The sequence below is a fragment of the Tursiops truncatus genome, chromosome X, assembly GCF_011762595.2.
Source record: "Tursiops truncatus isolate mTurTru1 chromosome X, mTurTru1.mat.Y, whole genome shotgun sequence".
Taxonomy (NCBI): Eukaryota; Metazoa; Chordata; class Mammalia; order Artiodactyla; family Delphinidae; genus Tursiops; species Tursiops truncatus.
Window position 1 is genome coordinate 36091122 of NC_047055.1, and position 26546 is coordinate 36117667.

The following is a 26546-nucleotide window of genomic DNA, read 5'->3' on the forward strand; positions in this document are numbered from 1 at the left end:
CCAGCCGCTCCGCGGCACGTGGGATCCTCCCGGACCGGGGCACAAACCCGTGTCCCCTGCATCGGCAGGCGGACTCCCAACCACTGCACCACCAGGGAAGCCCTCTTAACTTCTTTGTGCCGGAGTTTCCTCCATCTTTCAGATGAGGATGACAATGTTGGTAGTATCCACCTCATGGGGTAGTTATGAGGATTAAATGAGCCAATGTACGTAACCTACTTGGAATAGTGTCTGGCTCATAGTAAGTGTGAATATGTGTTAGCTCTTGCTATTGTGGTCGATTATGTGTTTGATACTCTTTGTAGGGTTCACTAGGGCTTCCTTTTCTTCCTGCTAACATTGCTCCCTTGCTACTCTGAGGAGTACCACTCCACTAAATTCTCTTATTTCAGGATTTAGTTAATTAGCCAATAAGACAATGACTAACATGTGTTGGGCACTTATGTTCCAGAGTTGGCGCTAAACCGTTTACGTACAAATCTCACTTAATTCTCAAATTCAAAGTTTTAATAGCCCATTTAAATTGAGGAAACTGAGGCTCAGAGAAGTTAAGTGATGAGACAGAATATGCAAATGGACAATGACCATAGCGTATAAAAATATAAGGCTGGGGGCTTCCCTGGTGGCTCAGTGGTTGAGAGTCCGCCTGCCGATGCAGGGGACACGGGTTCGTGCCCCGGTCCGGGAAGATCCCACATGCCGCGGAGCGGCTGGGCCCGTGAGCCATGGCCGCTGAGCCTGCGCGTCCAGAGCCTGTACTCCGCAACGGGAGAGGCCACAACAGTGAGAGGCCCGCGTACCGCAAAAAAAAAAAAAAAAAGTCTGACCCACAACCTGCAGCAAATGCCTAGGAAACCACCTCCTTATCTACAATAACCAGCCCAGGAAGGCAGCCTGCTATGTCAGACTCACACAAAGTCAGATTGCTACCTCTGGTAACAGTCAAGGAAGCCAAACGCTAACCCCTGTAACAATCAGCCCCAAACGGCCAGGACCTGATTAGTAATTGACAGCTCCCCTAAGTTTTGTCCCAGCTTCCAGCTTGGGACCAACGAAAGAAAGCCAAATATGCCCCTCTAGTCAATCGCATAGGATGCCCTTCTTCTAGTTAGCCTGCCTACAGTGTTCCTATGCCAACAGCCTCCAATCAGGGCATACCCAAAGCCTTTCCTTTTTCCACTATGAAACTTTCCCACTCCTCTGCCTGCCTTTGAGTGTCTGCCTAATCCTAAGTGACAGTGACTGACTCTTTTGTTGTAGCAAGCTCAGAATAAATAGCCTTTGCTTGCTCTTACTTGGTTGATCTTCATTTTGTCACACTGACACCCTAAGGGTTACAAAGCTAATAAGTGGCAGAGCTAGGATTCACACCCTGGTCTATCAGTCTGCAGAGTCCCAAGTCCTTAACTTCTATACTATACTGTCTTCCCACACTTGCTTTTGGGATTTTTTTTTTTTTTTTTTTTTGCGGTACGCGGGCCTCTCACTGTTGTGGCCTCTCCCGTTGTGGAGCAAAGGCTCCGGATGCGCAGGCTCAGTGGCCATGGCTCACGGGCCCAGCCGCTCCGTGGCATGTGGGATCTTCCCAGACCGGGGCACAAACCCACGTCCCCTGCATTCGCAGGCGGACTCTCAACGACTGCGCCACCAGGGAAGCCGTGGGATGTTCTTGAATTAAACTTTTTGATGGCATCCTCTTCACCTTTTCCCACTGAAAAGAGGTAATCTGTTTAGGATTTCCTTATGCAACAGCCCCTGCCTCCAAGAAAATTGGAGGTTCCCTCTCTGTACCTTCTCTAGCTCACTGCGCAGTTGGAGGTGCAACCTACATATAATAATTACAGGGCTGACAGCACCCAGTGTAATACGTGGTTTTTTTTCAGGGCTGGCGCTATGGGTAGGTAGTGTAATCAAGACAAAGATATAATAGTTGTTGAGTTCATGTGATGTACCAAGCACTGTGCTAAATACTTTATATACATTAATTATCTCATTTAATCCTCAGAACAGCTCTAGCAAGCAAATAATGCTATAATGCCCGTGGTGGGGATGATGAATCAGAAGCAGAGAGAGCTCCAGCAGTATGACTGTGACTTCAGGGGATGGAGAAAACTTCTTCGCTCCCCATAACACTTCTGGGTATCTCCTACCTGACTTCCCATTATTAACAACCATTGGTTTTATCAAAATGCAAATCTCCCTGGAAGAGGTAATACAGTCAGCCTTCCCAACCCTTTACACTTCACTTGGAATGAACATATCACAGTCCCATTTCTGATTTCTGACAGCTGGCTTTGACAGGCAGAAAAATGGAGAGAGCAAGGACGTACTCAGTGAGGTGACAGACTTTGGGACATTTACTATCATATAATGCAATCAAGGGCCAGAGAGCTGGTCCTAGCTTCTGTTTCATTTCTGCTACCCTTCCTGACTAAGAACACCATCAGAACTTCCCATTCCTGTTCTCCAAGCTTTCTTTAAGCTCTGGACCAGACCATTCCTTCCCTTTGATATCTTTTTCTGCTTCATGAAAATCAGGTTATAAAACCTTTCCCTTAAAGCTCCTTTATATCATCACTTCCTCCAAGCAGCCTTCTTTGATTAAGATTAGATCTGTTTTCCTGAGGAACCAGAGCAAACTATTGACAAAATTTCCAGTTCAGCCTGACCATTCTGTGTTTATCATCCAAGGACCACTGCCTGTTCCAATCTGTGTATTAACAAACTTTCACAAAGCCCACAAGCTGATTGGATGGACCTGATTTTTAAAAAATAAATTTATTTGTTTTATTTATTTACTTTCGGCTGCATTGGGTCTTCATTGCTGTGCGCAGGCCCTCTCCAGCTGTAGAGAGCAGGAGCCACTCCCCGTTGCAGGTCACGGGCCTCTCACTGCCCTGGCCTCTCTTGCTGCGGAGCACGGGCTCTAGGCACGCGGGCTTCAGCAGTTGCAGCACGCGGGCTCAGTCGTTGTGGCTTGTGGGCTCTAGAGTGCAGGCTCAGCAGTTGTGGCGAACGGGCTTAGTTGCTCCGCGGCACGTGGGATCCTCCCAGACCAGGGCTCGAACGCGTGTCCCCTGCATTGGCAGGCGGATTCTCAACCACTGCGCCACCAGGGAAGCCCCCTGATTTTTTTTTTTTGAACTTGATTTACAATGTTGTATTAGTTTCTGGTGTACAGCAAAGTGATTCAGTTATACATACATACATATTCTTTTTCATATTCTTTTCCATTATGGCTTATTACAAGATATTGTATATAGTTCCCTGTGCTATACAGTAGGTCCTTGCTGTTTATCCATTTTATATATAGTAGTTTGTATTTGCTAATCCCAAACTCCTAGTTTATCCCTCCCCAACCTTCCCCTTTGGTAACCATAAGTTTGTTTTCTATGTCTGTGAGTCTGTGTCTGTTTTGTAAATAAGTTCATTTGTGTCATATTTTAGATTCCACATATAAGTGATATCATATGGTATTTGTGGATAGAACTGGTTTTAATATAATCTGGTTGTCCCATGTAGTCAGAGTGTAAATCACCACCTTGTCTTCAGCCCTCAGTCCATTCCGTCTCCATTCCTCTTTTTAGGAAGTTTCCAAATTGGTGATTCAGAGAAATCGGCTATCACCCACTCAAAGCAATGGAAAGGAGAGAGAAAAACTGACAAATCAATATTCTGTGTCCACTATTAGCTAATCTTTTGATCTATGGTCCAGAAAGAGAGAGAGACAGAGACAGAGACAGAGACAGAGAGACAGAGAGAGATGGAGAGAGAGAGAGAGAGAGAGGAGGCCGGAAAGAGAGGAAAGCGAAGAGAAGAGATGTCTAAAGAAAGTCTGCCTGTATGTCCCATTCTGCACCATCCTTAGCCCAAACCCCATCCCCTAAGTGAGAATGGGACTAGACAGTTGAAGGAGGCTCTGCGTTGGAAGGGAGCAGGTGGTTGGTTCTCCCAGTTCAGCCTGAGATTTAGGGACATTCTTGTAGACCACATACGCTCTGTTACATGTGCATAAGAACACCGTTTCCAACAATGCTTTCTCACCTTGACTTTAACCTCCACCCACACAAATATACACGCAGACTTCCACAGTTCTCGGGCTCTGTGTACCAAGTAGAGGTGGCTGAGCCTAGGAAGAGCATTTAAGTCTGCTTGTCCACATTCCTGCCCCTTTTGCCCAGCCAGTACTGGCTTCCCTTCAGCAGTGTGTGTGTGCGCGTGCGTGTTGGTGTGTGTGTACCGGGGTGGTCGGTGGAGGGAAGGCAGGAGAAGAGAAGAGGAGGAGGAAGGAGGAAGCATCCCCCACTGGTTTAGGACCAGCTCCAAGAGGGGTCTGCAAACATTTTCTATACGTGACCAGATAGTAAATATTTTCGGTTTTGTGAGCCATAGAGCTTCTGTCAGCTCTCCAACTCTGCCATTGTAACGTGAGCGCAGCCATAGACAATATGTAAATGAATGAGCAAGGATATGTTCCAATAAAACTTTACTTATAAAAACAGGTGGTGAGCTGGATTTGGCCTTTGGGCTGTAGTTTGCAGACTCCTGATCTAAACTAATGCGAACACTGGAGATCATGAATGGACAACCATTGCCTAAGCCTCTGTTGAGTTGAGTGTCTTGCAGTTTCACAGGTCAACACCTCTGGTTACTATCCAGACACGGAAGTGGAAATCACGCTGGAGACGGATGCAGGGGATTAGGCCTAGTGTGGCCTGACCTCGAGACATATTCTGGTAGTGCTGTTTTATTTATTTATTTACTTTTAATTTTTTTTGCGGGGGGGCTGTGCCTCCTGGCTTGCAGGATCTTAGTTCCCCCACCAGGGATTGAATCCGGGCCCTCGACGGTGAAAGCACAGAGTCCTAACCCCTGGACCGCCAGGGAATTCCCTGGTAGTGCTGTTTCATTTTTATTTTTTTAATTTTTATTTAATTTAATTTTTATTTATTTATTTATTTTTGGCTGCGTTGGGTCTTCGTTGCTGCACACCGGCTTTCTCTAGTTGCAGCGAGCGGGGGCTACTCTTCGTTGTGTTGCGCAGACTTCTCATTGCGGTGGCTTCTCTTGTTGTGGAGCATGGGCTCTAGGTGCGCAGGCTTCAGTAGCTGTGGCACACGGGCTCGGTAGATGTGGCACGCGAGCTTAGTTGCTCTGCAGCACGTGGGATCTTCCCGGACCAGAGCTCGAACCCGTAACCCCTGCATTGGCAGGCAGACTTTTAACCACTGGGCCACCAAGGAAGTCCCGGTAGTGCTGTCTTAAAACAGGAATCCCGATAGGAGCTTACTTTCTTTCTATTTCTTCTACTTCCTGAAAGTGTAATGTGTTTTTTGTTTGGGGAGGGGAGTAGAAGAAAGGAGGATGATGGGGAGGTTTTCAGTGACTTGAGGGTCTGATGAACTGGATTCCACTTAACTGAGGTCTGTCTGCCTCCCAATTATCAGCAGCGCAAGCTTGCTCTCCAGTCAGGGCTTAGCACTACCAGGGCCGGTGGACTTGCCCATCCGTGTTCGAGTTTCACAAGTGGCTTGATCATAACTCTTGCAGGCCTAGAATATCCCTGGATCTCCATGCCCCTGGGTGGACTCTGTGACATGCTGGCAGTGCACTGTGCCCCAGAAGGTTTGAATGTGCTCAAGACCTGGTATGGCAAATAAGCCGTGCCAGCTGATTGGTAGGTAGCTGCTGTCTTTTGAGGGGGATTTTGAGGTTACATCTGCAGAAAATGGGAAGGTGAGTCTGCTTGATTAATGAGGGCTGCTGTGGGCATGGGAGGAGCAAGGGGAAACATAAGGGCACCAGCTCTGCTGCAGGTCTGGAGAACTGAAAACGGTATCTAGATATGCAGACTATTTGCTGAGTCCTATCTGTTAGTGCCTGGCTGGCTGGTGAGAAACATTCCTTCAAACATCTGAGTGAATCAAGTGGCTCATTGGGAAGATGGCCCGGTTAAGGCCTATATTTGTGGCCATCATCACCCACCATGCTGTCGTCTCCTGTAGTATAGTCTAGAGCACATGCCTGCTCAGGGTGTCCTGTAAGGAGGGTTGGGTTCCCTTTACTGTGGACCATCTGTATTCATTGTGCCGGCACTGAAGGGTGCAGACAGAGATGGGGAAGAGAGAGTCTTAATCACTAAGGTTAAGACTGATATGCAAATTAGCATCTAAACCATAAAGCAGATTGAAATACATCCTAGAAGAACAGATTAAGGAAAATGCTGTTGGAGCACAGAGGAATGAAATGAGCTTTAACCCATAGGAGATGGGATTGGGGCCTCAGAGACAGAGGGCATGGAAGTCCCTTTGGAGGAGTTAGCCTATGAACCAGGCCTTGAAGCTGAAGTCAATTTTAAGGTGTGGAGAAGATGTTGAGGAACTGCTTTCTTAAAGGTCTCCTGTCTGTGGTCCAGTGGTTCTCAATCTTATTTACACCCCAGCCTCCCTGAGGAATATGATGTGTCCCGTCCACTCACCTGTCGAAATTTTCGAGCACCTCCAGCATGCCAGGTTGTGAGCCAGAGGCTGTGGTGGTGTGGCTTAGCCCCCCTCCTAAGGGACCATGCTTCTCAGTGGGAGAATCTCCACTCCAGTCTCCTATTCTGCCAACCCACCCTTCCCACTGCAACCACAGTCTGCCTGCTTGCTTTAGTTTCAATTTTTTTAGCATTTTATTTATTTTTAATAAGGAATACATGCAAATGATCCAAAAAATGCAAGAGAGTATAAATAAAAAGGAAGTTTTTCCCCCCCAAACCCTGTCTTGTCTAACCACTGTTAACTGTTCCTTATGTACTCTGCAGGAGAGAGTCCAGATAAACACAAGCAAATAGGCAAAGACTTTTACAAATGGCAGCATATCATACACATTGTTCAGCATCTTGCTTTTTTCACAGAACTATGCATCTTGAAGATGCTTTCCATAAGCACGTAAACGACTAGCCATTTTATAGCTGCATACTATTCCTTTGTATCGATTGCTGTGAATTATTTAACCCACCTCCTATTGACAGATATTTAGGTTTTCTGCAACCTTTTTTTTTTTTTTTGCGATCTTTTGCTAATGAATGATTTTTACACATGTGGGAGTATGTTTGTAAGATAAATTCTTAAAAGTGGAATGGCTCTATCAAATGCTGTGGGCATCTGTAACTTTTATACATATCACCAAATTGCCCTCCATAGAGATATTGCAATCTACACACTCACCAGCACAGTGTATTGTCACACTTTTTCATATCCCTCAATCTGGTAGATGAAAAATGAGATCTCATTGCAATATTAAATTGCATTTCTCTTATTATAGCGACATTGGGAAACTTTTCATATGTTTAAGAGCCATTTGTGTTTCCTTTTCTGTAAACTGTTCACATCCATTGCCCTTTTTTCTATTTGCTTAGTGGTCTTTTCTTTTCTTTTTAAATTATATTTTATTGAAATATAGTTGATGTACAATATTACATAAGTTACAGTTACAATATTACGTATGTACAATATTTTTAAAATTTATTTCAATTTCCTATAACATTATATTTATTCTATTTATACAGCATGTTCTTATTAGTTACCTACTTTATACATATTAGTGTATATATGTCAATCCCAGTCTCCCAATTCATCCCACCATCAACCCGCCCACCCCACTTTCCCCACCTGGCGTCCACACGTCTCTTCACCACATCTGTGTCTCCAGCTCTGCCCTGCAAACTGGTTCACCTGCACCATTTTTCTAGATTCCACATATATGCGTTAATACGATATTTGTTTTTCCCTTTCTGACTTACTTCACTCTGTATAACAGTCTCTAAGACCATCCACGTCTCTACAAATGACCCAATTTCTTTCCTTTTTATGACTGAGTAATATTCCATTGTATATATGTACCACATCTTCTTTATCCATTCATCTGTCGATGGGCATTTAGGTTGCTCCCACGTCCTGGCTATTGTAAAGAGTGCTGCAATGTACACTGGGGTGCATGTGTCGTTTTGAATTGTGGTTTTCTCTGGGTATATGCCCAGTAGTGGGACTGCTGGGTCCTATGGTAGTTCTATTTGTAGTTTTTTAAGGAACTTCCATACTGTTCTCCATAGTGGCTGTATCAATTTACATTCCCCAAAACAGTGCAAGAGGGTTCCCTTTTCTCCACACCCTCTCCAGCATTTATCATTTGTAGATTTTTTGATGATGGCCATTTTGACCGGTGTGAGGTGATACCTCATTGTAGTTTTGATTTGCATTTCTCTAATGATTAGTGATGTTGAACATCCTTTCATGTGTTTGTTGGCAATCTGTGTATCTTCTTTGGAGAAATGTCTATTAATGTCTTCTGCCCATTTTTGGATTGGGTTGTTTGTGTTTTTGATATTGAGCTGCATGAGCTGCTTGTAAATTTTGGAGATTAATCCTTTGTCAGTTGCTTCATTAGCAAATATTTTCTCCCATTCTGGGGGTTGTCTTTTCGTCTTGTTTATGGTTTCCTTTGCTGTGCAAAAGCTTTGAATTTTCATTAGGTCCCATTTGTTTATTTTTGTTTTTATTTCCATTTCTCTAGGAGGTGGGTCAGAAAGAATCTTGCTGTGATTTATGTCATAGAGTGTTCTGCCTATGTTTTCCTCTAAGAGTTTGATAGTGTCTGGCCTTACATTTAGGGCTTTAATCCATTTTGAGTTTATTTTTGTGTATGGTGTTAGGGAGTGTTCTAGTTTCATTCTTTTACATGTAGCTGTCCACTTTTCCCAGCACCCCTTATTGAAGAGGCTATCTTTTCTCCATTGTATATTCTTGCCTCCTTTATCAAAAATAAGGTGACCATATGTGCATGGGTTTATCTCTGGGCTTTCTATCCTGTTCCATTGAACTATATTTCTGTTTTTGTGCCAGTACCATACTGTCTTGATTACTGTAGCTTTGTAGTATAGTCTGAAGTCCAGGAGCCTAATTCCTCCAGCTCCGTTTTTGTTTTTCAAGATTGCTTTGACTATTTGGGGTCTTTTGTGTCTCTGTGCAAATTTTAAGATTTTTTGTTCTAGCTCTGTAAAAAATGCCATTGGTAATTTGATAGGGGTTGCACTGAATATGTAGACTGCTTTGGGTAATATAGTCATTTTCATAATATTGATTCTTCCAATCCAAGAATATGGTATATCTCTCCATCTGTTTGTGTTATCTTTGATTTCTTTCATCAGTGTCTCAGAGTTTTCTGATTATAGATCTTTAACCTGCTTAGGTCAGTTTATTCCTAGGTATTTTATTCTTTTTGTTGCAATGGTGAATGGGATTGTTTCCTTAATTTCTCTTTCTGATCTTTCATTGTTAGTGTATAGGAATGCAAGAGACTTCTGTGCATTAATATTGTATCCTCCTACTTTACCAAATTCATTGATTAGCTCTAGTCATTTTCTGGTGACATCTTTACGGTTATCTATGTATAGTATCACGTCATCTTCAAACAGTGACAGTTTTACTTCTTTTCCAATTTGTATTCCTTTTATTTCTTTTTCTTCTCGGACTTCCAAATCCGTGTTAAATAATAGTGGCGAGGATGGCCATCCTTGTCTTTTTCCTGATCTTAGGGGAAATGCTTTCAGTTTTTTGCCATTGAGAATCATGTTTGCTGTGGGTTTGTTGTATATGGCCTTTATTATGTTGAGGTAGGTTCTCTCTATACCCACTTTCTGCAGAGTTATTATCATAAATGGGTGTTGAATTCTGTCCAAAGCTTTTTCTGCATCTATTGAGATGATCATATGGTTTTTATTCTTCAATTTGTTGATATGGTGTATCACATTGATTGATTTGTGTATATTGAAGAATCCTTGCATCCCTGGAATAAATCCCACTTGATCATGGTGTATGATCCTTTTAATGTGTTGTTGGATTCTGTTTCCTAGTATTTTGTTGAGAACTTTTGCATCTATATTCATCAGTGATATCGGTCTGCAATTTCCTTTTTTTGTAGTATCTTTGTCTGGTTTTGGTATCAGGGTGCTGGTGGCCTCATAGAATGAGTTGGGAGTGTTCCTTCTTCTGCCATATTTTGGAAGAGTTTGAGAAGGATGGGTGTTAGCTCTTCTCTTAATATTTGATAGAATTCACCTGTGAAGCCATCTGGTCCTGGGCTTTTGTTGGAAGATTTTTAATTCCGGTTTCAATTTCATTACTTATGATTGGTCTGTTCATATTTTCTATTTCTTCCTGGTTCATTCTTGGAAGGTTATACCTTTCTAAGAATTTGTCCTTTTCTGCCAGGTTGTCCATTTTATTGACATAGAGTTGCTTGTAGTACTCTCTTATAATGCTTTGCATTTCTGCCGTGTCCATTGTAACTTCTCCTTTTTCATTTCAATTTTATTGATTTGAATCCTCTCCCTCTTTGTTTTGATGAGTCTTGCTTAGGGTTTATCAATGTTGTTTATCTTCTCAAAGAACCAGCTTTTGGTTTTTTTGATCTTTGCTATTGCTTTCTTTGTTTCTATTTCATTTATTTCTGCTCTGATCTTTATGATTTCTCTCCTTCTACTAACTCTGGGTTTTGTTTGCTCTTCTTTCTCTAGTTCCTTTAGGTGTAAGGTAAGATAATTTATTTGAGATTTTTCTTGTTTCTTGAGGTAGGATTGTACTGCTATAAACTTCCCTCTTAGAACTGCTTTTGCTGAATCCCATAAGTTTTGGATCGTTGTGTTTTCATTGTCATTTGTCCCCTGGTATTTCCTGATTTCCTCTTCGATTTCTTCAGTGATCTCTTGGTTATTTAATAGCTTATTGTTTAGCCTCCACGTGTTTGTGTTTTTTTGGTTTTTTGTTTGTTTGTTTTTGCGGCACACGGGACTCTCACTGTTGTGGCCTCTCCCGTTGCAGAACACAGGGTCCGGACGCACAGGCTCAGCGGCCATGACTCACAGGCCTAGCCGCTCTGTGGCATGTGGGATCTTCCCAGACCGGGGCACGAACCCGCATCCCCTGCATCAGCAGGCGGACTCTCAACCACTGCGCCACCAGGGAAGCCTGTGTTTGTGGGGTTTTTTTCCTGTAATTTATTTCTAATCTCATAGCATTGTGTTCGGAAAAGATGCTTGATATCATTTCAATTTTCTTAAATTTAATGAGGCTTGATCTGTGACCCAAGATGTGATCTATCTTGGAGAATGTTCCATGTGCACTTGAGAAGAAAGTGTAATCTGCTGTTGTCAGATGGAATGTCCTATAAATATCAATTAAATGTATCTGGTCTATTGTGTCATTTAAAGCTTGTGTTTCCTTATTAATTTTCTGTTGGGATGATCTGTCCATTGGTGTAAGTGAGGTGTTAAAGTCCCCCACTATTACTGTGTTATTGTCAATTTCTTCTTTTATAGCTGTTAGCATTTGCCTTATGTATTGGGGTGCTCCTATGTTGGGTGCATATATATATTTATAACTGTTATATCTTCTTCTTGGATTGATGCCTTGATCATTATGCAGTGTCCTTTCTTGTCTCTTGTAACATTCTTTGTTTTAAAGTCTATTTTATCTGACATGAGTATTGCTACTCCAGCTTTCTTTTGATTTCCATTTGCATGGAATATCTTTTTCCATCCCCTCACTTTCAGTCTGAATGTGTCCCTAGCTCTGAAATGGGTCTCTTGTAGACAGCATATATATGGGTCTTGTTTTTGTATCCATTCAGCAAACCTGTGTCTTTTGCTTGGAGCATTTAATCTATTCACATTTAAGGTAATTATCAATATGTATGTTCCTATTACCATTTTCTTAATTGTTTTGGATTTGTTTTTGTAGGTCCTTTTCTTCTCTTGTGTTTCCCACTGAGAGAAGTTCCTTTGTTGTAGAGCTGGTTTGCTGGTGCTGAGCTCTCTTAGCTTTTGCTTGTCTGTAAAGCTTTTGATTTTTCCATTGAATGAGATCCTTGTCAGGTAGAGTAATCTTGGTTGTAGGTTATTCCCTTTCATCACTTTAAATATATCGTGCCACTCCATTCTGGCTTGTAGAGTTTCTGCTGAGAAATCAGACCTTCTGGGAGTTCTCATGTATGTTATTTGTCATTTTTCCCTTGTTGCTTTGAATAATTTGTCTTTAATTTTTGTCAATTTGATTATTATGTGTATCGGTGTGTTTCTCCTCTGGTTTATCCTGCCTGGGACTCTCTGTGCTTCCTGGACTTGGGTGACTATTTCCTTTCCCATGTTAGGGAATTTTTCGAGTATTATCTCTTCCAATATTTTCTCGGGTACTTTCTCTCTCTCTTCTCCTTCTGAGACCCCTATAATGCAAATGCTGGTGCATTTAATGTTGTCCCAGAGGTCTCTTAGGCTGTCTTCATTTCTTTTCATTCTTTCTTCTTTATTCTGTTCCATGGTAGTGAATTCCACCCTTCTGTCTTCCAGGTCACTTATCCAGGTTCTTATTCCAGGTTCTTCTGCCTCAGTTATTCTGCTACTGATTCCTTGTAGTGTATTTTTCATTTCAGTTATTGTATTGGTCATCTCTGTTTCTTTGTTCTTTAATTCTTCTAGGTGTTTGTTCTTTAATTCTTCTAGGTCTTTGTTAAACATTTAATGCATCTTCTTGATCTTTGTCTCCATTCATTTTCTGAGATCCTGGATCATCTTCACTATCATTATTCTGAATTCTTTTTCTGGAAGGTTACCTATCTATACTTCATTTAGTTGTTTTTCTGGGGTTTTATCTTGTTCCTTGTCAGATGGAATGTCCTATAAATATCAATTAAATGTATCATCTGGTACGTAGTCCTCTGCCTTCTCATTTTGTGTATCTTTCTGTGAATGTGTTTTTCAGTCCACAGACTGCAGGATTGTAGTTCTTCTAGCTTCTGCTGTCTGCCCTCTGTTGGATGAGGCTATCTAAGAGGCTTGTGCAAGTTTTCTGATGGGAGGGACTGGTGGTGGGCAGAGCTCAGTAAAACTTTAGTCTGCTTGTCTGCTGATGGGTGGGACTAATTTCCCTCCCTGTTGTTTGTTTGGCCTGAGGTGACCCAGCCCTGGAAGATACAGGCTCTTTGGTGGGGCTAATGGTGGACTCTGTGAGGGCTCATGCCAAGGAGTACTTCCCAGACCTTCTGCTGCCAGTGTCCTTGTCCCTGCAGTGAGCCACAGCCACCCCCTCGCCTCTGCAGGAGACCCTCCAACACAAGCAGGTAGGTCTGGTTCAGTCTCCTATGGGGTCACTGCTCCTTCCCCTGTGTCCCGATGCACACACTACTTTGTGTGTGCCCTGCAAGTGTGGAATCTCTGTTTCCCCCAGTCCTGTCAAAGTCCTACAATCAAATCCTGCTAGCCTTCAAAGTCTGATTCTCTGGGAATTCCTCCTCCCATTGCCAGACCCCAAGATTGGGAAGCCTGACGTGGGGCTCAGAACCTTCACCCCAGTGGGTGGACTTCTGTGGTATAATTGTTCTCCAGTTTGTGAGTCACCCACCCAGCAGTTATGGGATTTGATTTTATTGTGATTGCGCCCCTCCTACCATCTCGTTGCAGCTTCTCCTTTGTCTTTGGATGTGGGGTATCTTTTTTGGTAAGTTCCAGTGTCTTCCTGTTGATGATTGTTCAGCAGTTAGTTGTGATTCTGGTGTTCTCTCAAGAGGGAGTGAATGCACGTCCTTCTACTCCACCATCTTGAGCCAATCTGTGTACAATATTATACACTGTCTTTTCTTTATTAATTTGCAACAGTTCTTTATATAGTAAGGAAATGAACTCTTTGGATGTAAATTGCAAATATTTTTTTCACAGGTTAAAGATCCTTCATTTTAGTTGTGATATGTATGATTTCTCCCATTTCTCAGTCAGAACAGGTATAGCAAGGTGACTTTTTTTGAGGATCTTTTCCTGCTTCAATATTGTATACTTTCTAGGGACATTTCTTCCCTCCTTGCCCTACCGCTTATATTCTGGATCCTATTGTTGCTATTCCTTGCTAAAATATTTCCTGGTTAGTGATTATCTGCCTTTTCAATTCAAGGAGACTTTCAGAACCTGATTAAAGCTCTGTACCCAATGCCCAGAAATATACTCACATATAACACACCCACGAGTTTGCATTTACTTTCAGGGAGTTCACGGTCCTTCTGAAATGTAGTGTTTCTTGAAGTGTTGCCTAAGGACAACCTGTATAGCAATCTCTTGAGAGCCTTGTTTAAAATACAGTCTTCTGCGTACCTCTCTAGGGTGAAGGAATCAGATTCTTTGCAAGTGGATGGGGACATGGAATTTGCATGTAAACACATTCTGGTAATTTCGATGCACACTAAAGCATCCCACAGCCTAGGGACATCCATGGATCCTGGTTAAGAACCCCTGGTTGAAGTCTCAGTCCCCAACTAGAGTACAGTTGTCCCTCTGTATCCACAGTTTCTGCATCCACCTATTCAACCAAATGCAGATCGAAAATATTCGGGAAAAAAATTCCAGAAATTTCCAAAAAGAAAAATCTGGATTTGCCATGCACTGGCAACTATTTAAACAGCATTTACATTGTATTGGGTATTATAAATAATCTAGAGAAGATTTGACGTATACAGGAGGCTATGCGGAGGTTATATGCAATACTCTGCAATTTTATACAAGGGACTTGAGCATCTGCAGATTTTGCTATCCACAGGAGTGCTGGAGCCAATCCCCCTCGGATACTGAGGGACGACTATATCTGAATTCTGATAGGAAAATTTGAAAGAGGAAAAATCCTCAAGATTCAAGACTCAAATGAAGCTCTAAAGGAGGAGTGACTGATGGGGAAAATGATACTTTTGTGCAGAGGTCTCTCATATTGTACCATGTGGTCAGTCAATTATAATAGCATCCCACTGTGTGTGTGTGTGTGTGTGTGTGTGTATGTGTGTAGAGAGAGAGAGAGAGAGGAAGAATCACACCTGGAATTCTTTATCTTTTTTGATATGTAGATAAAGAATGACCTTTTCAATATTTCTCCCTCTTTTTCCCTCTCTCCTCCCCCTTCTCTCTCTTTCTCTTTTCTTTTATTAAAGTACCACCAGGGACTTCCCTGGTGGTCCAGTGGCTAAGACGCTGCACTCCCAATGCAGGGGGCCCAGGTTCCATCCCTGGTCAGGGAACTAGATCCCACATACCGCACCTAAGAGCCCGCATGATCCCACCTGCTGCAATGAAGATCCCATGTGCCACACTAATACTCAGCACAGCCAAATAAATAAATAAATAAATTTTAAAAAAAGAATTAAAGTACAAACAAAGCACATCCTTACCCCAGGAGGAGAAGGTGCTGGTGAAGGGAGAAGTAAGTGCTTCCTGTACAAAGCAGGCTTTAGTAGAGGCCTGAGTCTTGCTGGAATAGGCCACGGGTAAGGGTGATTTGACTAGCATTTGACTTTTTCACAGAAGAGTGTGCCAAGAGGAAACAGTTACTTGGTTGTCACTGGGGGCCCCAGGGCCATTCTCCTGGTACTTTCTCCTCCTGTAGGCAGCCTCCCCCAGGGACCCAATGGCCTCCTTTGTTGATCAATGTCTGCTTCTTCCCAAGAAATATATATTATGTTCTGACTACTCTCTTAGAACAGTGTCTTTTAATTGTATGTGCCTCTATCTGGATGAAAGCACCAAATACACAATTTGCATAGAGTTCCGGGGGTCAATGAAGTTCCTGAAGCCCATCCAAGAGCTCCCAAAGCACTACTTCCCAAACTCTAGCCCAGGAGAGCTGAGAATCTGTGTTACTCGGGAGCTTGTTAGAAATCCCTGGGCCCACACCTCACTCCACACCTAGTGAACAAGAAAATCTGGGGCCTCTGCCTGGTCCAGCTCTCCAGGTGGTTCTGATACATACTAAAGTGTGGGACCCACTGAGTCAGAGGTAAGAAATCTGCCTGAGGATCCCTTCCTGTGTTGACTGGTGGGGGGTGCAGTCTTTCAGTTCCCATGGGAGTCTTCTCCGAGGGAAATCAGTGAGCCCAGGGGAATGCAAGGCACTGGGGGCCATCACATGGACCTCACATGCGAATCTCCAAGAAATGAGGCGAACTCACCGATTTTGTTTTATTCCCAGATCAGGCTGTATCAGGGAGCATGCTGAGAGGCCAGGTCTCCTTGGGAGATGAGAAAATAGAATAGTCCAGCCTAAGAGCTCTTCAATGATTCTCTTTATAGATACAGTCTATCTCAGCCCTCTCTACTGTAAACATGGGCTTGGAAATTGAGGTGGACAACCGCCTGCTGCTAAGTGAGGAGAAGAGGCTCAGGTGAACCAAAGCCCGGGTAATAACAGAGTGTCTGGCCATGGCAGTCTGCCTAGCTTCCGGCAGCCTGAGAGTGGGAGAGGGCGGGGGCAGGGAGGCACGCTCTCCCCAGCTCCACTGCCCAGGTGTAGCACCCCCAGCTCCCTCAATGCAGCTCAGAGAGAGGCTGCTCTCTGGGGAGCTGTCTGACTTTCCAGGGCAGCCTCCCTGCCCCAGTCCTCCCTGCTACCTTCCAGCTAATAAGAAGTCTTTGAGGAGCTGGGAAAGGCAGCCCTCCTGGAGGGCGGCACGTGCTCCTCCTGTCAGATGTCTGGAAGAACCACAGCACGGGGAGAGAGGGAGGGATGTGCAGGCTGCTTAGAACGCACACAGAAGATGGAAGATTCCACCGAACAGCCATTGCCGGGTCTTGCTGCAAGAGAAGTGTTACTGAGTCCAAGCTCTCTCTGCTCGCCACACGACAGGCCAATAAATTGGAGATGAGGTGTTGAGGCAAGGAGTATGACTTTATTTGGAAAGCCGGCAGATGGAGAAGATGGCGGACTAGTGCCTTAAAAGAACCATCTTATCGGGGTCTAGATGCCAGTTTCTTTGATAGAATCAGAGAGGGAAGTAAAGTAAAAAGGCAAAATAGAGAGGGAGAGGCAGCGAGGAAGTAAAGTAAAAAGGGCAATCAGTCTTGCAAAACATCTGGAATGGCCAGCCTTGGTGAGGGCATGTGTTCATTTCAGCCATTTACAGGTGGGCAGGGTCAGATTGTCTCCCTGTGAGCTGAACGAAGACACTTTAGTTCAACATTCAGGCAGAGGGGCAGGGTTCCCTGTGTCAGGCCATTATGTACGATTATAATAACAAAAGCAATGAAAAGCAAAGGTTAAGGTCAAAGAAACAGATCCAACATGGATTCCGATTTAGCTCTTCCCTGTTACGGAAGCACATCGATGTTTGTTTCATGCAACAATGATGTACTTCCAGGTGGTCCCCTTTGGTGTGGGGTTTTGCTCTGCCATCCGGAACCCAACTCAGCTCTGAGTCCCAAGAAGAACCATTGGGTTCCAACGGAACCAACCAAGGATAAATAAACAAGCGCAAAAGACTGATTCCCAAACTCGACCTCTGACTTATGAAGTATCAGTGACGGTTCTATCTGCAGCGGACATAAGTTCCCTGCTTAATGTGGTTTGGGTTGGGGGGCTAGTTCCTCCCAGCTCCCAACTCTCAAAAGTCTCACAATGGGCTCTGCCGTTGTGTCTAAAATCTTCACCATCTGAGGTGCTTCTTTGCATTAGGGGGATGCATTCTCAACAGGAGTGATATCACCCCCTAGGGGAAAAAAAATTGGTTCTTGGGTGGGGGGAACACTGGTCCGGGGAAAGGTAAAGAACTTCCAAGCCCAGGGCCAGATCTGGTTCTTGGCCTGCTGTTTCTCTGGTCATTGCTATAGGAAGCCAGAAAATAACGTTTTCCTAGGAGACTGCCCTAGCTGAGTCATTTGGAAGGAAGCAGTAGGTTGAAAGATGAAGAGCAGTTGAAGATTTGTGACTAATAACTTAATTGGAATTTCAAAGGCTGAAGCCTAAATCCTAAATTATTTTCAAAAAGCAGCTTATCTTGCTCACACTCACCTCAGAATTCTCAGAATTTATAGTGTCTCCTGACTCGAATTAGATGAGGGTGCTCTAAATCAGAGAAGGGCCCTGAATGATCTTTGTTGTGGGTCGGTGACGTCAGATGACAAAAGACCTCCCCACCACTTGGTTGAGGCATGGATCTCCTCACCGAATGTTCTTTACTCCTGATGCCTTAACTGATGCGTGGCTTCCTGAGCGGGCCTCTCTCGTGAAAGTGGGGTAGGTGTCCTCCTTGTTCCAAAGTGCTGCTTCCAGACCACTCCTCCTTCAACCTCAGGTCAAAACCTCTACTGCTTTGAAGCTCCTTCAAGCCAGCAATACCACATTTCCCCCTTGTGAACCATGGTCATCTGCTAAAGTCCCCATCATTCAGTGAATACATAGGCACCTACCTCTCCGTCTTCCTCTCCATCCCAAGTCCTGCCATCTCTCTGGACCTCCATTCAGCCCTTCAAAAATTCAGTCTATGTTCTCCTTACAGCAAAGAAATCTTTTTAAGACCTAAATTGGGGCTTCCGTGGTGGCGCAGTGTTTAAGAATCCGCCTGCCAATGCAGGGGACGTGGGTTTGTTCCCTGGTCCGGGAAGATCCCACATGCTGCGGAGCAACTAAGCCCGTGCACCACGACTACTGAGCCTGCGCTCTAGAGCCCGTGAGCCACAACTACTGAAGCCCACGAGCCTAGAGCACGAACTCTGCAACAAGAGAAGCCACTGCAATGAGAAGCCCTAGCACTGCAACGAAGAGTAGCCCCCGCTCGCCGCAGCTAGAGAAAGTCTGCGCGCAGCAACGAAGATCCAACTCAGGCAAAAATAAATAAATAAATAATAAATAAAATAAAAACTAAATTTGATCCTGTCCCCCATTTGCCTAAACCCTCCAGCGGCTTCCCATTGCTCTTAGGATAAAGTCCATATTTCTCACTGTGCATGGATTACAAGGCCCTGCGTGATTGGTTCCCACCTACTTCTCTCTCTTCTTGGGTTTTCTCACTCTGCGGTAGCCACATGAACTCACCAAGCTCATTCCCTAACGTTCCTTACATTTACTTGTCCCTCTGCCTGGCAAGTTTTTCTCCCAAATTTTTGCATGGGTAACTACTTCTCATCCATCCAGTTCACAGCTGAAATGTCACTGCAGAGAGGTATTCCATGGCTACCCGATCTAAACATAACCCCCTACCTCCACCCCACCTACTTGCTCTCTTCTACATTATCCTATTTTATTATTTTCATAGCACATACCATGTTCTTAAATGATCATCTGTTTGTTTTTGTCTGTCTCCCGCCAACTTGAAGGTGTTAAGGAAAAAGGCTTTTGTCTGCCTCAATTCACTGCTGAATCTCGAGCACTTAGAATAGCGCCCTGTACAGAGTACGTGTTGTAGGCAGCCTCTCAAATGGCTCCCATGACCCTCACCTCCTCTTATTCACACCCTTGTGTAATCCTCTCCCCTTCCAGAAGCAGAGGTGACAGATGTCACTTCAGAGATGAGATTACAAAAGATTATGGCTTCTTTCTTGAACGCCCTCTCACTCTTTTGCTTACTGACTCTGAGGGAAGCCAGCTGCCATGTTGGGGGCTGCTCTATGGAAAGGCCCACATAGTAAGGAACTGATACCTCTGGTCAACAGCCAGAGAGGGCCCAAGGCCTGTCAGCAGACATCTGAGTGAGCTTGGAGGGGAACTGGAAGTGGATTTTTCCCCAGTCAAGCCTTGAGATGTAGCCCTGGTCAACACCTTATTGCAACCTGGTGAGAGATGCTGAGACAGAGACATCTAACTAAGCCACACTCAGGTTCCTGATTCACAGACAATGTGAGATAACAAACGTTTGTGGTTTTAAGCCTCTAGATTTGGGAGTAATTTATTGCACAGAAATAACTAGCTAATACAGTAGATCTTTAATAAAGCAAATACCTATTGACTTAGTGAAGTCTTGGCGACTTGCACATGCATGTGATTTTCTCAACCTCAATGATCCTGCCTTTCATCCCACTTTAGCCACTTACTCTCTTGGCCACACCCATGTCCTTGGTCATCATCCAGAATTGTTCCACCTCTGAAATCATAAGACATTCCACCCTACGACCACACACTTCCATCCTTTCACCTCATTTACTCCCAGTACAGTGACTCCATACAGAGACACCATGTCACAGATTGGTTTCCCCAGGAAGCAAACTCTTAAAGGGAGTTTAGTGTGCAAGATGCTTTTTAAGAAGTGCCCTTGGCAGGACAGGAATAAAGACGCAGACGTAGAGGATGGACTTGAGGGCACGGGGAGGGGGAAGGGGAAGCTGGGACGAAGTGAGAGAGTCGCATGGACATATATACACTACCAGATGCAAACTAGATAGCTAGTGGGAAGCAGCCGCATAGCACAGGGAGATCAGCTCCGTGCTTTGTGACCACCTGGGGGGGGGGGATAGGGAGGGTGGGAGGGAGACACAAGAGGAAGGGGATATGGCGATATAGGTATATGTATAACTGATTCACTTTGTTATACAGCAGAAACTAACACACCATTGTAAAGCAATTATACTCCAATAAAGATGTTAAAAAAAAAAAAAGAAGTGCCCTTGGGATTAATACCTATAGAAAGGAGGAGAAAGAAGCAGAATTGGGCAGAATTTGGGATGTAATACAGGCCTAGTGACTGTATTGGTCAATTCCATAGGGAAGTTCTGAAACTACCATGGTCCTTAAGTGTTGTTCTGAGTTGGGCCAAGATGACCAGGACTTTAATTCATGTCTTGGTCAGTCATTGAAAGTGGGCCACTGGGGAAGGGGTGTGACTTCTTTGTGTAAGGCAGCTATCTCTCTGCAGCTATGAAGTAATCCTTGAAGGCCCTGACAGCACAGCTGAAGGCATTCCCAACAACTGAGGCAACAAGACTTTTGTTGAAAGGTAGTCTGGGTGGTACATCACAGTGTGTATCACACTTCAATCTACCAGCCGCCTTCCTGTCCTCATTTCTTTCCTTACTCAGCTTATATGCCATTGTTCATCACTCCAATTATACTCAAGTAAGTACTCTCAAATGCTCGTTCCATTGTCTTTCTGTGTTACCTGCTCAGGCAAAACCTCCAGTCTTAAGTGAATTCAAGTAATCTTTCCCATTCCTGCACCTGAGTTGCTGAACATAGATAGAGAAAATCAAATAATGTGAGATATCACCACACACCTGTTTGAATGGCTATTATCAAGAAGACCAGTGTTGGCTAGGATGTGGAGAAAAGGAAACCCTAGCGCACTATTGGTGGGAAAGTAAATTGGTTCAGTCACTATGGAAAACAGTAGGCAGGTTCCTCAAAAAATTAAAAATAGAACTACCATATGATCCAGCAATCCCACTTCTGGGTATATATCCAAAGAAAATGAAATCACTATCTCAGAGAGATATCTGCACCCCCATGTTCATTGCGGCATTATGCACAATAGTCAAGATATGGAAATAACCTAAGTGTTCATCGATGGATAAATGGATAAAGAAATTGTGGTGCATTTATATATAATGGAATATTATTGGGCCATAAAAAGAAGGAAATCCTGTCTTTTGTGACAACATGGATGGGCCTTGAGGGCATTATGCTAAGTGAAATAAGTCAAACAGAGATAGACAAATACTGTAGGATCTCATCTATATGTGGAATCTAAAAAAATAACAAAGCTCAAATTCGTAGAAATGGAAAGTAAAATGGTGGATGCCAGGGGTGAAGAGGTAGGAGGGGAAAAGGGGATCTACTGGTCAAAGGGTACAAACGCCCAGTTAGAAAATAAATAAGTTCTGGAGATCTAATACACAGCATGGTGACTATAGTTAACAATAATGTATTATATACTTGAAAGTTGCCAAGAGAGTATAGGTGTGTTAGCTAACTTTATTGTGGTAATCATTTTGCAACATATATGTGTATCAAATCATCATGTTGTACACCTTAAACTTACACAATGTTTTTGGTTTTGCTTTTTTATATTCCACATAAAAGAGGTCATATGGTATGTCTCTTTCTTTGTCTGGCTTGTTTCACTTAACATAATGCCCTCAAGGTCCATCCATCTTGTCACAAATGTAAAGATTTCATTCTTTTTTGCTGGCCAAATTCTGTTATGTATGTGTATGTGTGTATATATATAATGAAAACATTATATATATATATATATCAAGTATCATCTATCAGTGGACATTTGGGTTGTTTTCATACATTGCCTATTATATATAATGTTGCAATGAACACGAGGGTGCATGTAACTTTTCAAGTTAGTAGTTTCATTCTCTTGGAATAATACCCAGAAGTGGAATTACTGGATCATATGGTAGCTCTTTTTTTTTTTGGCCGCTCCATGTGCCCCCTGCAATGGAAGGGTGGAGTCTTAACCACTGGAGAGCCAGGGAAGTCCCACATATGGTAGTCCTATTTTATTTATTTATTTATGTATTTATTTATTCTTGGCTGTGTTGGGTCTTCGTTGCTGCGTGCAGGCTTTCTCTAGTTGCAGCGATCATGGGCTACTCTTCGTTGCAGTGCGCGGGCTTCTCATTGCGGTGGTTTCTCTTGTTGCGGAGCACGGGCTCTAGGCGTGCGGGCTTCAGTAGTTGTGGCTCGTGGGGTCTAGAGCGCAGGCTCAGTAGCTGTGGCGCACGGGCTTAGTTGCTCTACGGCATGTGGGATCTCCCTGGAAAAGGCCTTGAACCCAAGTCCCCTGCATTGGCAGGCGGATTCTTAACCACTGTGGCACCAGGGAAGTCCCTGGTAGTTCTACTTTTAATGTTTTGGGAAACATCCATACTTTTTTCCATATAGGCTGCACCAATTTACATTCCAACCAACTGTGCACAAGAGTACCCTGTTCTCCACATCCTCACCAACACTTGTTATTTCTTGTCTTTTTGCTAATAGCCATCCTAACAGGTGTGAGGTGATAGCTCCTTGTGGTTTTGATTTTCATTTCCCTGATGATTAATGATGTTGAGCACCTTTTCATGTACCTGTTGGCCATCTGTATGTCTTCTCTGGAAACATATCTGTTCAATTCCTCTGTCCATTTTTTAGTCAGATTATTTTTTTTTTTTTGCTATTGAGTTCTATGAGTTCTTTATATATTTTAGATATTAACCCCTTATCAGACATATGATTTTCAAATATTTTCTCCCATTCCATAGGTTGTCTTTTCATTTTGTGAAGTACACAAAGTTATATATCAATTATATCTCAATAAAGCTGGGGAAAAAAGAAGTTTGGGAAATGTTAAAAGAAAAAAAAGAGACATCAACCAATTGCAATGTATAGATCTTATTTTTCCTGATTCAAAATACTTAAAAAGGGAATTCCCTGGCTGTCCAGTGGTTAGGGCTCCGTGATTCCACTGCAGGGAGCATGGGCTCGATCCCTGGTCAGGGAGCTAAGATCCCACATGCTGCTCAGTATGGCCCCAAATAAATAAATAAATAAAGTTTGCTTAAAAAACCTATTTAAAAAACACACAAATTAATAATATGTACCCTGGATATTTAATGATATTAAGGAATTTCTGTTAATGTTTTTAGTGAGATGATGGTATAGTTATTTTTTAAGGAGTTCTTATCTTACAGAGATACACAGTGAAATAATTATAGTTGATATAATTTTATATATATATATATATAATTATATATATATTATATTATTTATATAATTATATATAAATAATATAATTATATTTATATAAATAAATAAATAAAATTATATATAATATAATATAATTATATTTATATAAATAAATAAATAAAATATAATTTTATATATATATATATATATATATATAAAATGATATAATGACTGGGATTTGCTTCAAAATGATACCAAGGGAGTGGAACATTAAGGGAAACAAGATTGGCCTTGAGTTGATAATGTCTTAATCTGGATGATGAATAAATTGGGTTCATTGTACTATTCTTTCAACTTCTGTAACTGTTTGAAATATTCCATAGATAAAGTGACAAAAGTTGGAGGAGGAGGCATTCCATGGCTCAGAATGTGAGCTCTAGAGTCACATGGCCTGACTTCATGTACTTTCTCTGCCTTTAACACTTATGTGTCTTGAGGCAAGTGAATGGTCAAGATAGAAGGGACCTTGAATGACGGAGGCTCCGCCATCTTGTAATACCACCATATCAACATGGTGTCTGAAGATGCTGCAGAAGGGGAAGAAAAGGCATGAGGGATTTATGAGATGTTTTTAAGAACCAGGCCTAGAAATGACTTACATCATTTCTGTGCATATTATGTTGGTCAGAAGCCAGTCACATGGTCTTAGCCTAATTAGAAGGGAAGATGGGAAATGTATGTCCAGGAAGAGGAAGATGAAACTGATTAGATGAAACATGCTTTGTGCCACGAAAAGTTACTTAACTTCCTGTGCTTTAGTTTGCTCCTCTGTAAAATGGGGAAGATAATGATAACATGTATCTCACAGGATTACTCTAAGTATTCAATGAGTTAATATATGTAAATCTCTCAGACCAAGGCCTAACCCAGAGTAAGTTCTTAATTTTATGTATATATGTGTTTATCTAAAAATGGGCCTTGACACATCAGGAAGATTATTATCAGCCAAAGACAAGGATTGGTGAAGCAGTCTATTTCACAAACATAGGGGACAGCATCAGCCAAAAAGCAAAAGGAAAGCACGGGGTGTGTTCAGGAAATAATGAGTATGTGGTGTGCAGAGGAGGATGGGGGACATATCTGGAATGGCTGGTTGGGGATTGATCATGGAGGGCCTCAAATGCCTAAATTTACCAGGCAATAGACCACCAGTGAAAAAATGGTGGCAGTCAGATGACAAAATATCATAGAATCATCTAAAACTATAACACTGGAAGGATTACTAGGTAACATATAGTCCAATCTTCTCATTTTACAGAGAATATAATTAAGACAAAGAGAGGATTAAATGACTCATCCAATGTGACACAACTTGCTGATGGCATGGCTGAAATGAGTTCAGCCTCCTTAACTCCCCAGCCTCTGGTTTTCCACCATATTTTGCTCCTCTTAACAATTGTAAGAGACTTTAGGAAGATGAATTTGTCAGGTTCTCATCTCAAGTGACTATGGGCAAGTTACTTCATCTCTGGATCACAGTTTCCTTTTCTGTAAAATGTAGGTTGTGCCACACAATCTATAAGGTGCCACTTCTAGCTCTAAAATTAGATTTAAATTAGAGTTGAGAAAGTTTGGAACCAGTTCTTTTGATAGTCTAAGACAGAGATTGATACTTGTCCCCTAGTATCAGTTCTCCTTCCTTCATATACAGCACACAATTTTAAACTGGGAATATGGCTGCTAGAATAAATTTTATATCTCCAGCCTCCCTTGGAGCTATAAGTGGCTATGTGACCAAGCTCTGGCCAGTGGGCTATAATCTATGTTTTGGTGGTGAATACAACTTTCAGGAAGTATCCTTCAGTGGGGAATACTTCTGTCTTTCCTTCTTCCTCCTGGCAGGAATGCAGACATGACAGATGGAGCTGGAGCAGCCATCTTGAATCATGATACGTCATTGGCCCTTGTATGGAAGCTGTGTGTTGAGAAATGTAGAACTACATGGTGAAAGAACTCTGGATGCCAGTGATCGTGGAGACTTCACTAACTCTGGACTTCCTATGTTTACATTCACAAGAAATAAATACCTACCTTGTTTAACCCACTGTCATTTTGGGCATTCTGTTACTTGCAGCTGAACCTATATTATAACTGATACAGGAGATAACTGATGTACCAGATTAGACTGAGAATCTGAACTATCAATAGGCTGGTAGCGGTGACTCTACGAAAGCACAAGTGAGTTGATGTTTATTCCAAGGTTTTGAGCCTGAATGGCTAATATCAGAAATAAGGAAGTGGGAGGAAGAGATGGTTTTAGAGGAAAGATCAAGAGATCACATGAACATTGCCCAGATGATACCAAATGCAGGCTCTCAGAGACACTTGAATGGGGAGGAACTCAGCCTTCTCCTGAAGACTCCCCCAGTTACTTCTGTGAGTCTCCCTGAGCATTTCACTTTATTCTTAGAAACATGTCCTCTTATGTCCTTTCACTCTAGCTTCCTTATCAAAGCCCCTTATTATTGCTTCTGGCCCCATGAGAACACTCTGGACCATGCACAGCTGTCCTCTGCTGATGGCCATGCTGAATGGCACTGTTGTCTGTAGCAGAGAGGTAGGAGGCAGGGGGTGGAGGCTAGTCTTTCCTCAACTTTGTGACTCACTTTGTCACCTGCCAGGAAGAGCATCCTTTATGCCAAGAATCACACAAAGTACACAGCTTTTCCAGCACCTGGTTCTAATCGGACCCAAAACCAATCTCTTTGGAACCACTAGGGCACAGACCCAGTAGCTTCAGTGAACAGACACTAAGATGGCCCTTAATAATCCCTATCTCTCGGACTTCCCTGGTGGTGCAGTGGTTGAGAGTCCGCCTGACGATGCAGGGGACGTGGATTCGTGCCCCGGTCCAGGAAGATCCCACATGCCGCGGAGCGGCTGGGCCCGTGAGCCACGGCCGCTGAGCCTGCGCGTCTGGAGCCTGTGCTCCGCAACAGGAGAGGTCACAACAGTGAGAGGCCCGTGTACCGCAAAAAAACCCACAAAAACCCAAAAAAGCAATAATCCCTGTCTCCTGGTATATCCTTGTATAATCCC

General features: G+C 43.0%; 1 long non-coding RNA gene across 1 annotated transcript; it reads left to right on the top strand.

The window, feature by feature from the left end:
- The first annotated feature begins 2018 nt into the window (after window positions 1–2018).
- LOC109552469 (uncharacterized) lies at window positions 2019–25544 on the top strand. The gene is made up of 4 exons (XR_002179280.3): window positions 2019–2209; window positions 4627–4736; window positions 12989–13155; window positions 25350–25544. It is a non-coding gene; the product is annotated as an uncharacterized lncRNA (long non-coding RNA).
- The last annotated feature ends 1002 nt before the right edge of the window (window positions 25545–26546 follow it).